Consider the following 12,061-nt stretch of genomic DNA (forward strand, 5'->3'; position numbering starts at 1 on the left):
AAAAGGTACAGTCTTGTTGAAGCAGGTGTGGCCTTGTTGGAGGAAGAGTGTCACTTCACTCTAAGGGCAGACTTTGAAGTATCCTATACTCAACCTCTGCCTAGTGTGGAATCCAGCCTCGTGCCTGCAGATCAAGATGTAAAACTCTCTGGTCCTCCATTACATGTCTGCCTGCAGGCTGCCATGCTTCCCACCATCATAATAAAGAAACTGTAAACCAGCTCCATTTAAATGTTTCCCTTTATAAGAGTTGTCATGATCATGGTTTCTCTTCACAGCAATGAAACCCAAACTAAGACAACCAATGCTCTCATGGTCACGTTTAGTCTGGGCTCTTCCGGATGTGTCTGACTGTGCTCTCCCTCATTTCTACAATAAATGTCTCCTCAACCCATACCTAAGAGCAGTCATGTTCTCATTTTTTTTCCCATTGAACTGTGGGTATTATAAGCCATCTGAGCTCTCATGTCTAGTCACCTCTGATAACAGATCTACTCGATCCAGCTCTTTCCATCCCAAGAATCCTGAGGAGTCCCCTTCCAGTTCAGTGAGGCCTGCCTGATCAAGCTACTATTGAAGCCACATTCTAGGTCCAACTTTGTGACTTCTCCATGATGGAAGATGAATAGCGGTACTAAGAAGGTACCAGGGTTATACAAATGCTTCTCGGATACTACATGATTACAGTACTATTCAAAATCTAGATTCCCTTTTTTCAGTTAACAAAGTGTCTATGCTTCTGGTTGGATGGTTAGTTTTGTGCTGAGAATTGAAACTGGGGCCTTACACATGCTAGGTAACTCCTCTACCACTGAGCTACATGCCCAGCACTTCTCACTCAAAAAGTACCTCATATGATTTCCACTGAGGAATTACTACAATTCCAGGGTATGAAGTAAACCTCAAATTCTCCTAAAATCCACAGAACACTTCACTATTTAAGCAATGATAGCTCTCTCATCACCTTTTCCCTTAAATTCCCCAGGTCTCCTTATATAGAGTACATCTTGACAGCATGGTATTAAGTATCCAAGACACCTCTGTTTCAAATCTAGCTTGAGATGCTTTGCCAAACTAAGATTGGAAGAGATACTCTACCACCAGGGGTCATTTTGCATGCTCAGCTCTGAGAAGAAAAATTTGAAACTGCAAGAGTCACTTAGAAAAGCAGATCTAATTGGGAGACCTGAAATACAGCCAGGTCAACTGGCTTCTCACACCATTCCCAAGGCTCAAAAACGCTGGATTCATTCTCACCCAATGGCACCCCCTCACAAGAGGCAGCCTACTTACCAGCAAATAAAGGACCAGGTTTATTTTTCCCGTCCCCTAAGAAAAACAGCTGCACCTGAACAAATTCGCAAGGTCAGACTGGTCCACAGTTGATGAAAACTTACCCTGATTGCAGTCCTAACAAAGGCTGAAGACAAATCTAACCCACATCCTCTAGTTTTGACCCCCTGCTGGATGGGGTGTTTCCTCCTCCTTCACTAACAGCATCATTGGCTGCCCCAACAAGGCCTGCTTTGGAACAGGAAAGAGACTTTCTCACAATCTCTCCTAGCATCTCCCTTAGTTTCTTCTGCACCTGGGATCTCCCCGGGGGCTTCTTAATCGAAGTCTGACTAAGCCTGACCTTGCCTTGGTTTATGAGGGTAATGAAATCACAGCCCCAGGTGGGGTGGTTGCAGGTGCACTCGGGCGGCCATTCTGAGCCTTGTTATTTCTATAATCTGTCACAAGCTGTCTCCTGCTTAGGGTTGCACATTACAACTTAATGAATATGTTTTCTTATTAAGACGAATCTCGTCCCTGCCAATCCAATTAAGTTTATAAAATTCACCTGGAAAATTTTAGCAAAGTGGGCTGCAAAGTAGTTGTTTTTCTTTCTTTTTGGTTTTCTCTGTTTGAAATTGTTGGCACGGGACTGACTGGCTGTGACTTGCTGAAGCAAAGAGGTAGGTGGGAAGAACTGAAAGCTCTAGTGCTCTAGTGCTGCCATGTGATTCTAAGCAACTTTCCTCTAGTCCATGGGGATTCAGTTCCGGTTAATAAAATTATTGGTTTGATCATATTAGCATAGCTAACATGTTTTCATTTGTTGACTCAGTGCTATGTAGCATATGTGTGCAAGAGGGTACTAAAAGGTGGATGATAGGCCAATTGTCCAATGCCATCAGGAGTCTCAGGAAGCATTCACTTAAGGACAGGAAATAGAGATATTGCTGGGCCTCTAAAATCTATACGTACGCTTACCAAATTCATAACCTACTTTCTTTTGAGATAGGGTTTTGGATATCTGAGGATAACCCCATCATCCCTGCTATCTTAGTTTGGGTTTCCATTGCTGTGGAGAGACACCATGACCAAGGCAACTTTTACAAATGAAAACATCTAACTGGTGTTGCCTTACAACTTCAGAGGTTTAGTCCAAAATCATCATGTAGGAAACGTGGTAGCATGCAGGCAGACATGGTGCGGGAGAAGAAGCTGAGAGTTCTACATCTTGATCCTAAGGTAACAGAAAGAGATTGTCTTCCACACTGGGTGGATCTTGCATGTAGGAGACCTCAAAACCCGACAACAGTGACACACTTTTTCCAATAAGGTCACACCTCCTAATAGTGCCACTCCATAAGTGCCAATCATTCAAACACATGAGCCTATGGAAGCCATACCTATTCAACACCACACCAACATAGCTGAGGAAGCATTTGACCCTCGTGCTTCTACCCTTGTGATTCTGTGATTCTGTTACACTGTTCAGACAGTGTAAATGATCAAACCCAGGCCTTCAGGTATGCTAAGCAAGCACTCTACCATCCTCAGCCCATAACCCAGCAGTAGCTGAAGTTAGTGTCCAGTAAGTAGACTGAAGTCTGCAAACCTCTCGGTTCCCAGCTCCGAGATTCCAGTCAATTCATCTTCTGGTATGGTTTGAATATAAGATGGTCCTCTTCTACCATTTCCAATGTTACTGGATGCTTCGTTACCAGCTGCTGATACTGTTTAGTGTTTGGGAAGAGAGGTGCTCCTCTAGACTGTAATGTGCAAAAACTAAATTCAAGGTAGAAAGTCATCACTCCATGGAGAATAGAATAGAATATTCCAGCAGCAGCAGCAGCAGCAGTAGTGGTAGTAATATAGAGTATTTATTTGTTTCAGTGAGACACTCATTCATTTGTATGTTACAGCTTTCCCATGCGGAGAACGATACATACAACTGAAGGCTCACACACAAGAGGTATAAAGGTCAGCAGTTTGTAAAAACCAACTCTTAGTTCAGGATGTTAACAGAGCACTGTCAACCTCAAGAAACCATATAATATTCCAAATCTCAATGAGCACCTTTCTGGGCCTGTCAAAAATAACGACAATGTATTTGCATTCACAAAGTAACACTCATTTCTGCTCCTTTCTGATTTGTGGCCTGAAGTATATAATTGCCTGTTTTATAAGCTTCCTATAAATGGTCTCACACACTATACATCCTTTTAATTAAAGCAGATTTAAAATGTCTATACACGTTGTATGATATTGTATCTTCTCTGTTTTCACTACTGTGTAACCTTCCACTGTATATGTATACAGCATTATAAAATATAGCAAGTCATCCTTCTACCATTCACTAACATTGGAATTATTAATAACTAAAATGAGCGTCCTCTATTTCTGCCATACCCCTGGTATGTGATTATGTCCTTAGTTTATACCTGGCAGTATAACTTCTGGGCCATAGGCTTTGCCTAGGTTAAGTTTGAAGAATACTGCAAAGATATGTTCAGAAATAGCCATGACTTTGAACAACAGTGCTTGAGAATTTTACTCCATGTTCAGTCTTGCTGGACTTGATGTTATCTGTGTTTTGCATATTTCCTAATTTGGCAACTATGTAGCCATACCCTATTCTTTTAACATGCTCTTTCTTCATAATTAATAATGGTTGCATCATTTTCACACATTTGCTGGCATTTGGACAACTCCATCCCACCTGAATCAGTTGTGGTATGTGTCCTTTGGTAGAGACCATAATGTATGTCTTCCCACATGGACATCTAGTTGTCTCTCCCACATTTGTTGACACAAAGAGTCATGCTCATGATTCCTAAGTGCTACCCTCACTGTGAGTCATTTGTCATTACATTCATGAAGCCATTCCCAGGGCTTCTTTTTTATAGCAGTGGCTTAGTTATCCACATGTCTGTCTGTATTAGTCAGCTTTCTGTCGTTGTAACCAACACCCAAGCTAACTGTGATGGCTAACCTTGGCTGTCAGTGTGACTTCATCTGGAATCCACTAAAACCCACACTACTGGGTACTTCTATGAGGGACATTCTTTATTAGATTATCAGAAGCAGAAAGGTTCACCCTATGGACCAAACCTTCCAACGGCAGACTACACCAAAGGTCATGGAAGAAGGAAATGTTACCTTCTGAAAATTAGCAGTTTTCCTGGAATCTTCCAGTATTCTGGTGTCAGATTGGGACTGAGGCATCCAGACTCAAGGACAGCTATCAGGGTTGAAGCAATTCCATTGTGAGACAGCCATTATTGAGCTACTCAGACTATATCCAGCAAGCCAGTCTAAGGAATCCTCTTTAAATATATATGTTCATTCTACCTGTCCTGTTCTTTTAGAACCCTGACTAATACAGTAACAACTTTAAGAAAGGAAAGGTTTGTCTGGCCTCCCAACTTCAGAGGTTTTGGTCCTTGACAGATGCTGTTATGTTGGGCCTGTGGTGCCCCTTAGATATAGGAACATCTACTGTATGCTTTGGGGAGTCAAGTCCCCATAGAAAACTGATTGTCTTTCCTCCAGAACCAATTATACTTTTTTTAGCCCAAAAATCCTGAATGTTATATATCGGACTTACTTCAAGGTATTTCATTCTTTGATTGATACATAATACATAAGCCAATAGATCTATGCATTAATTTTCATACTCTGTTTTTATAATGCAGAATACTTTCTATGTTGATCTTTTATGCTGAGCTCAATTAATATTAAATTCTCCTAAACCACATACTTTCTCCAGGACAGCTGGCAAAAAATGCCACGACTTAACATGTATGTCTCTGAGTAGGATCCTACAAGCAGAACTCAGTCCCTTGGACCTCAATCACCCTTCAGGTCCTGGGTCTGTCATGTCAACTACTTTTATCTAGCTTTATTTTTAAAGAATGCTACGTATTTTTTCAATCTGCCTTCAAATGGATATTTGAATTGAGTCATCTAATCTTTTTTATGAATATTAAAATTAATCTCAAAGCTTTTGTCACAAGACAATTTAAAATAAAAGCAAAAAATTCCTATTAAAATACTCAAATTAAATTCTTCTGTAAGTTAAAAGATGTACTGAAATATAATATGGGGTTTGGTGAATAAGGCAATCAAAGCATTCTTTTTAAGTAAGTTTCTAAAATTATAATAGAGTCAAAGGAAAATCATTGCTACTTAAAAGCAATTTTTCCATTTTTTTGACACAGCTATTACTGTACTTAATAAAACATAACTGTTATTTTTATTAACAGCAAAACCTATTAATAAGTGATTATTTTTTCCAGACTAAAACTGCTAATGGCTAGGAACTTGACTCAGGCAGTAGAGTGACCATTGCAAAAGCTGAAGGACCTGAGTTCAGATCCCCAGCACCCACAACTTTAGAAAGCAGATGTGGTGGTGTGCACTGGGATCCTAGAGCTAGGGAAGCAGAGACAGGACAATCCCTGGACTTCAGTGGCCAGCTAGCCCTGTTGATCTGTGAGCTTTCAGTTCACTACTAGAGCCTGTCTCAAAAAATTAAGGTAGAGAATGACTGAGTAAGGCATTCAGCCTAGACATCCTTCATCCTTCACATATATGTGTGTCTACACACACACACACACACGCTCACACACACATTCACACATGCACACTTATATGCATGCAAAAAGTACTGTTATCTATACAAGGAACGTAGGTACCAATGTCGATAATTTAAACAGGTACTCTCCCCGCTGTTCCATATCCACATATTCATAATTTTTAACTTGGTTTGTTTGACATCTTGGGCTTCAAGATTTTATTTTATTTCCCCAAAATATTCACTTTCATCCCTTTTGATTATGCCAAATGGCATGCTTCTGTTATATTAACAAAAAGAAATAGATCCGTGACACACAAAAACGTATTTCCATTATATTTATTTTCCAATTCTGCCTCCGACATTCAATTTGGATGCTCAAAAAAAAAAAGGTAAATTAAATTTAAGTGACTGTTTCTGGGGAATAACATCAGTTATACAAGCCAGATTCTACATCAGAAGATATGTAGAGAATTCAATATTACTAGTGTTATGTAGATAGATCTTACAATGTCTAAGTTGTAGCTGATATACTCTTGGGTAAAGTGAGGAAAGTAAATAACATGTTTACAAAACATGTTTTTTGTTAAATTGAAAAATCTTCAAAACTTATTTCTTTGGACTGGAGTATGATTCGGTGGTGGAATTCTTGCCTAGCACTCATGAGACCCTGGGCTTGACTACTCAGCGTCAATAAAGAAAACAATTTCTCTGCCGTGTCCTATTTCCTGTGGTACAACAAGCCAAGAATCCAAAAGTTGCTCATTGAAGAATTATGATTTGAACAAGGTGGACAAACAGAAGTTTCATAGCCCTTAAGAGCATAGAAATATCAATAAATTGCCTTAGGTTGTGAGACTTGAACTGAACGAGGAATAAAGGAAGGAATTGAAAGACTAGTATAGGAAGCAGAGAGATACAAGCACGAGAGTCCTAACGTGGCTGAAGAATGCCTCTGATGGAGATTTCCCAAGAGGCTTTGAACCAGAAGGACCTATAACGGGAGCATGAGACCGTTGCTGGCTATGAATGCTGGCGGAAGCAAGGGTACACCCAACAGGTGGAATAAATGGAATCACTCTGTGGACCTGTCCATGCAGAAATTGAAATAACCAAAGATGATGATGATGGTTAACCTGGGATTGAGAGAGAGACAGAGAGACAGAGAGAGAGAGAGAGAGAGAGAGAGAGAGAGAGAGAGAGAGAGCAAGATTTTCACCCAACTGCCAAATCATCTAAGGTTACCGAAAGAGCTAGGAAAGGCTAAGGCTGGGAAAACAAGAAGAGACCACAAGAAATGAGCTGGACAACTTAGCTAATGCTGTGCTTCCTTATATTTTAAACAGTTTCTCAAATTTAGAAAGTTCAAACTTTAGGCAAGATGGGATCAAAACCTGACCACATACTCAGCCAATTGTTCCAGGACACCTAAGACACTAGCAGTGATATAAACTGCAATAAATGTGCCCATTTCAAATATTTACTAAATGGACTTTTCAAGTGTTATTAGAGTCAAAGATACATAAGTAGAAGTGTTGCTGAGGAAAAGTGTTCCAGGTGTCCTGAAAGAAGGATATCACAAGACTGGATGGACTCGTGATACTATTCTTTAGTACCATGCTAAGGACACACCTGGGCCCTGGGATATACCGGTTATACTCCACTGTGGGTGTTGGAGAAGACCATATTATCTGTGCTTTGCAGGAAGTCAATATTTCCAGTTCCTCCTAAGTTTCCTAGTAGCTTAGAACAAATTAGCATTTGGCAACTGGGAGGGCTACAGCACACGGAAGCCAAACAACAGAAGTGGAGGCCTAAGATGACTTTCATCTGATCCAGACACTAGTAAGCTTTGTTCTACAAGTCAAACCTAGCCTGCTGCCTGTTTTTCATGGCCAGCAAGCTAAGTGTAAAATGTGAAGACAATTAGTCTTCAGAGAACAGGAGCCTGATTTTGCCTCTTGGTGTACAAACACAAGACAATAATTACTAACTGGACTTAATTGTTTTTAATTTTTATTGGTTCTTTGTGAATTCACATCATGCACTCCAATCCCACTCATGTCTCCCTCTTTTCATACCTCTTATCCACCCTTGCAACATCTGACAGAGAAGAAAAATAAAAATCTCATTGTGGAAGCTGTAGTGCATCACAGTGTATCCTACAGTGTGCCCTTTTGTCCACAATTCTTTGCTCAAATATGTTCATTGATTGCAATGATTCCTTGGTCTTGTATGAGACCTCTGGCTTCTATTACTCGATCAATACTGGAACCTCTCTAGGGCTCCTATTGGCTATCCTGTTCTTGCCCTATTATCATGGAACTCCTGTAGCTTTGGATCTGTATGACTGGCCCCTCATGCACTCCAGCAATTCATTCAAGTGGTACATGTTGGGGTGGGCCAATTCAAAGCCCTGGATCTGGGCCTGAGAGGTATTTGAGAGGGTCACCCTGCTGCCTATCCTGATCTCAGGCACTTGGGGAGGGCTTATCTGAACCCACACACACACATCAGGGCCAGCTCTATTCTGCTGCCCAGGTAAGGTTCTGGGCCCACTTTCCCAAGTGTTATAGCCAGTGAAGGACATGGCGAGTTCTCCCACTCTCATGACCCCAGGGTCAACTCTGCAGCCTGCCTTAAGTGGTAAAGGATAAGGGAGGAGAGGAGGGTGCCTCTCCCTCATCTGAACCACAACACAGCACACAAGAGGAACAGCCCACTCGCCCAAGCACCCCTCCCCCCACCAGGGCCAGCTCTACTGTGCTGCAGTACACCAGTGAGATGTAGGGCCCACTCTCCAGAGTGCCTGCTGCTGATGAAAGACAGGGACAGCTCTCCTGCTCTAATGACCCCAAGGCCAGGTATCCAACCTGCTGCAGCTGGTGAGGGGTAAGAGGGGAGGAAGGTATCTTTGTTTTGTCCATGCCACCCCTCAGGAAACGGTGGCTCATATCCAGCTCTCCTAGTCTCCCGTCCTCAGGATCGGCTCACCAGCAACTCCTTGCAAGGAGTGGGGCCTCTCTTCCTAGTACTGCAGCTGGCTAGGAGTGAGGGAAGCTCTCCTTTGATGCCCAAGTGAGGGGTCGGGCCAGTTCTGTACAACTTTCAGACATTAACATGTCCCCGGATGACAGCCCAGACCAGGGGCATCTGCCTGGCCTTTGATGGTAACAGACCCCCGCTGCTGCAGGGCCCTGGATCCAGATGTAGCCCCTGGTGGCAGCACAGCCCGGGACCCCAGCTTGGTCCCAGGTGGCATCACCAACTACTCACATCAGGCTGTGTCTCACTACCCTTGAGTCTCCAGTTCTGCCTCTCTTCATTGGGCTCACACCCTTCTGTTTCTCTTTCTCTTCCATTACTTACTTGTTCCTCCTTGTGGGGCACAGGGGTCTCTGAGTGTCTGGGGTTGTCTCAGGAGTGGTCTCAGGAGTGTTCTGCCTTACTTAGGAGTGCTACACCATACTTGTGTATTACGGCATTGGGCAGGGGTCATCTTGGGCCCACTTTCCCAGGCCTGCATGGTGCCTGACTGGGCTCACTCCTTGTTCTCCCAGGCCTGCCCAAGTGACTCCATGTAAGAGTGGTCTGTTTCAGGTTCAGTCCTGCGCAGGGCCTGTGGTCTTCTTGTCTCCCTTTTGGGCCTGTGCAGCAGCACTGACCTAGTCATCTCAGGCTAGCTCCCAGCCCAGGCCCCCTGGGGCCTGACTGGCAGTCATTTCAGGCTCTCTGTTTTCAGGGAAAGTTAGGCTACTAATCATTCTGATACTCACAGGTCAGAACACTGAACACAGACTGGCCTCTCTCCTTCCTGCCACTTACTGGTGCAAGTGTGACACAGCAGCCACACCTACAAAGCCTCTAGGGACAGGGATTTAAAGGTTTTTTTATATAATTTTTTATATTAATCACAGGTTATTTACTCTGTATCCCAGCCTTAGCCCCCTTCCTCATTCCCTCCCAATCCCACCCTCCCTCCCTCATATCCTTCCTGCCCCTTTTTAAGTCCACTGCTAGGGGAGGTTCTTCTCCCCTTCCATCTGACCTTAGCTTATCAGGTATCTTCAGGACTGGCTGCATTGTCCTCCTCTGTGGCCTAGCAAGTCTGCTACTCCCTCAGGGGTTGGGGGAGAGGTCAAAGAGCCAGCCATTGAGTTCATGTCAGAAATAGCCCCTGTTCCCCTTACTAGGGTACCCACTTGGATACTGAGCTACCATGGGCTACATCTGAGCAGGGGTTTTAGGTTATATCCATACATGGTCCTTGGTTAGAGAAACAGTCTCATATAAGACCCTTGTGCACAGATATATTTGGTCCTTGTGGAGCTCCTGTCCTATCCAGGTCATACTAACTCCCCCTTCTTTCATATGATTCCCTGCACTCTGCCCAAGGTTTGGTTATGAGTCTTAGCATCTGCTTTGCTACACTGCTAGGTAGAGTCTTTCAGAGGACCTCAGTGGTAAGCTCCTGTCCTGTTACTTGTTTTCTCCTACTTCCAATGTCCATCCCGTTTGTCTTTCTAAGTGAGGATTGATCATCTTACCCCGGGTCCTCTTTGCTGTTAATCTTCTTTAGGTGTATAGATTTTAGTATGTTTAACCTATCTTATAGGTCTAGTATACACTTATAAGTGAGTATATATACTGTATGTGTCTTTCTGCTTCTGGGATACCTCACTCAGAATGATCTTTTCTAGATCCCACCATTTACCTGCAAATTTCATGATTTCTTTGTTTTTAATTGCTGAGTAGTATTCACACCAACAGCACAGGCTCTAAGATCAACAATCAATAAATGGGACCTCATGAAACTGAAAAGCTTCTGTAAAGCAAAGAACACTGTTGTCAGAACAAAATGACAGCCTACAGACTGGGAAAGGATCTTCACCAACCCCATATCTGACAGAGGGCTGATATTCAGAATATATAAAGAACTAAAGAAGTTAAAAAGCAATAAATCAAGCAATCCAATTAAAAAATGAGGTACAGAGCTAAACAGAGACTTCTCTATAGAGGAATATAGAATGGCGGAGAAACACTTAAAGAGATGCTCAACGTTCTTAGCCATCAGAGAGATGCAAATCAAAACAACCCTGAGCTTTCACCTTACACCCATCAGAATGGCTAAGATCAAAAACTCAAGTGACAACACATGTTGAAGAGGTTGTGGAGAAAGGGGAACCCTCCTCCATTGCTGGTGGGAATGTAAATTTGTACAACCACTTTGGAAATCAGTCTGGTGCTTTCTCCGACAATTAGTAATAACACTTCCTCAAGATCCAGCTATACTGCTCCTAGGCATATATCCAAAAGATACTCAAGTACACGACAAGGACATTTGCTCAACCGTGTTTGTAGCAGCTTTATTCGTAATAGCCAGAAACTGGAAACTACCCAGATGTCCATCAAAAGAGGAATGGATACAGAAATTGTGGTGCATTTACACAATGGATTTAAAGTTTTTTTTAAAAAAGCTTAAACATTAGACTAAGATTGTGTGTCTCCTTGAAGCATTGCTGTTCTCTCTCCATGACTTCCATCTCCTGAACTTGGATACATCCCACTGTTGTGCTATGAAAAGCAGCAACAGGAAACTGAAAGTGAGGGACTGGATAGATGTCTTATCAGTTAAGAACACACACTGGTCTTGCAAAGGACCACCCTCCGTTTCCCAGAATCCGTGTTAGGTGGCTCACAACCACTTGTACCTATAGCTTGACGAGAACTAATACTCTTTCCTGGCCTCTGTAGGCACTGCACTCATGCACAAACGCACACACAGCTACACACAAGTACACATGATTAAACCTAAATCTAAATTCTTTGAAGAATATCTGAAAATGACCCTGTCAGGGTTAGTTCCAACAAAATCTTATTAACCAGGACTAGCAGGCAGGGTGGCTCTGGCCTACTATTGTCAAATCCTGCCCTAACTTGTTCTTGGGTGTTCCAACTCACGTCTTTAACAAATGCAGAAATTTCATTCTCTGCTGAAACAGTTTTAAAATTGGGGGTGTAAGGAATGGTACTATCTTACCTTATATTGTGCACAGGTAATCTGATCAAGTAATAGTTTAGGGGAGAAATGTAACCCCTCACATAGCACAGATTGAGCTGAATCTCCAAAACTAAAATTTGAGGTTTGAGTCTTCCCAATGGCCACAGTAGTTTTGACTTCTATATGAAGTCAAAGTGAAGTTTATGAAATAA

The 12,061-nt window shown here is 42.5% G+C and overlaps 1 non-coding gene across 1 annotated transcript; it reads right to left on the bottom strand.

The window, feature by feature from the left end:
• Positions 1-9,592: 9,592 nt before the first annotated feature.
• On the bottom strand, positions 9,593-9,723 carry LOC129688775 (small nucleolar RNA SNORA17). The gene has a single exon (XR_008721995.1). It is a non-coding gene; the product is annotated as a small nucleolar RNA SNORA17 (small nucleolar RNA).
• Between the last annotated feature and the right edge of the window lie 2,338 nt (positions 9,724-12,061).

Source organism: Psammomys obesus, unplaced genomic scaffold, assembly GCF_907164565.1.
Source record: "Psammomys obesus unplaced genomic scaffold, mPsaObe1.curated_primary_1811, whole genome shotgun sequence".
NCBI lineage: Eukaryota > Metazoa > Chordata > Mammalia > Rodentia > Muridae > Psammomys > Psammomys obesus.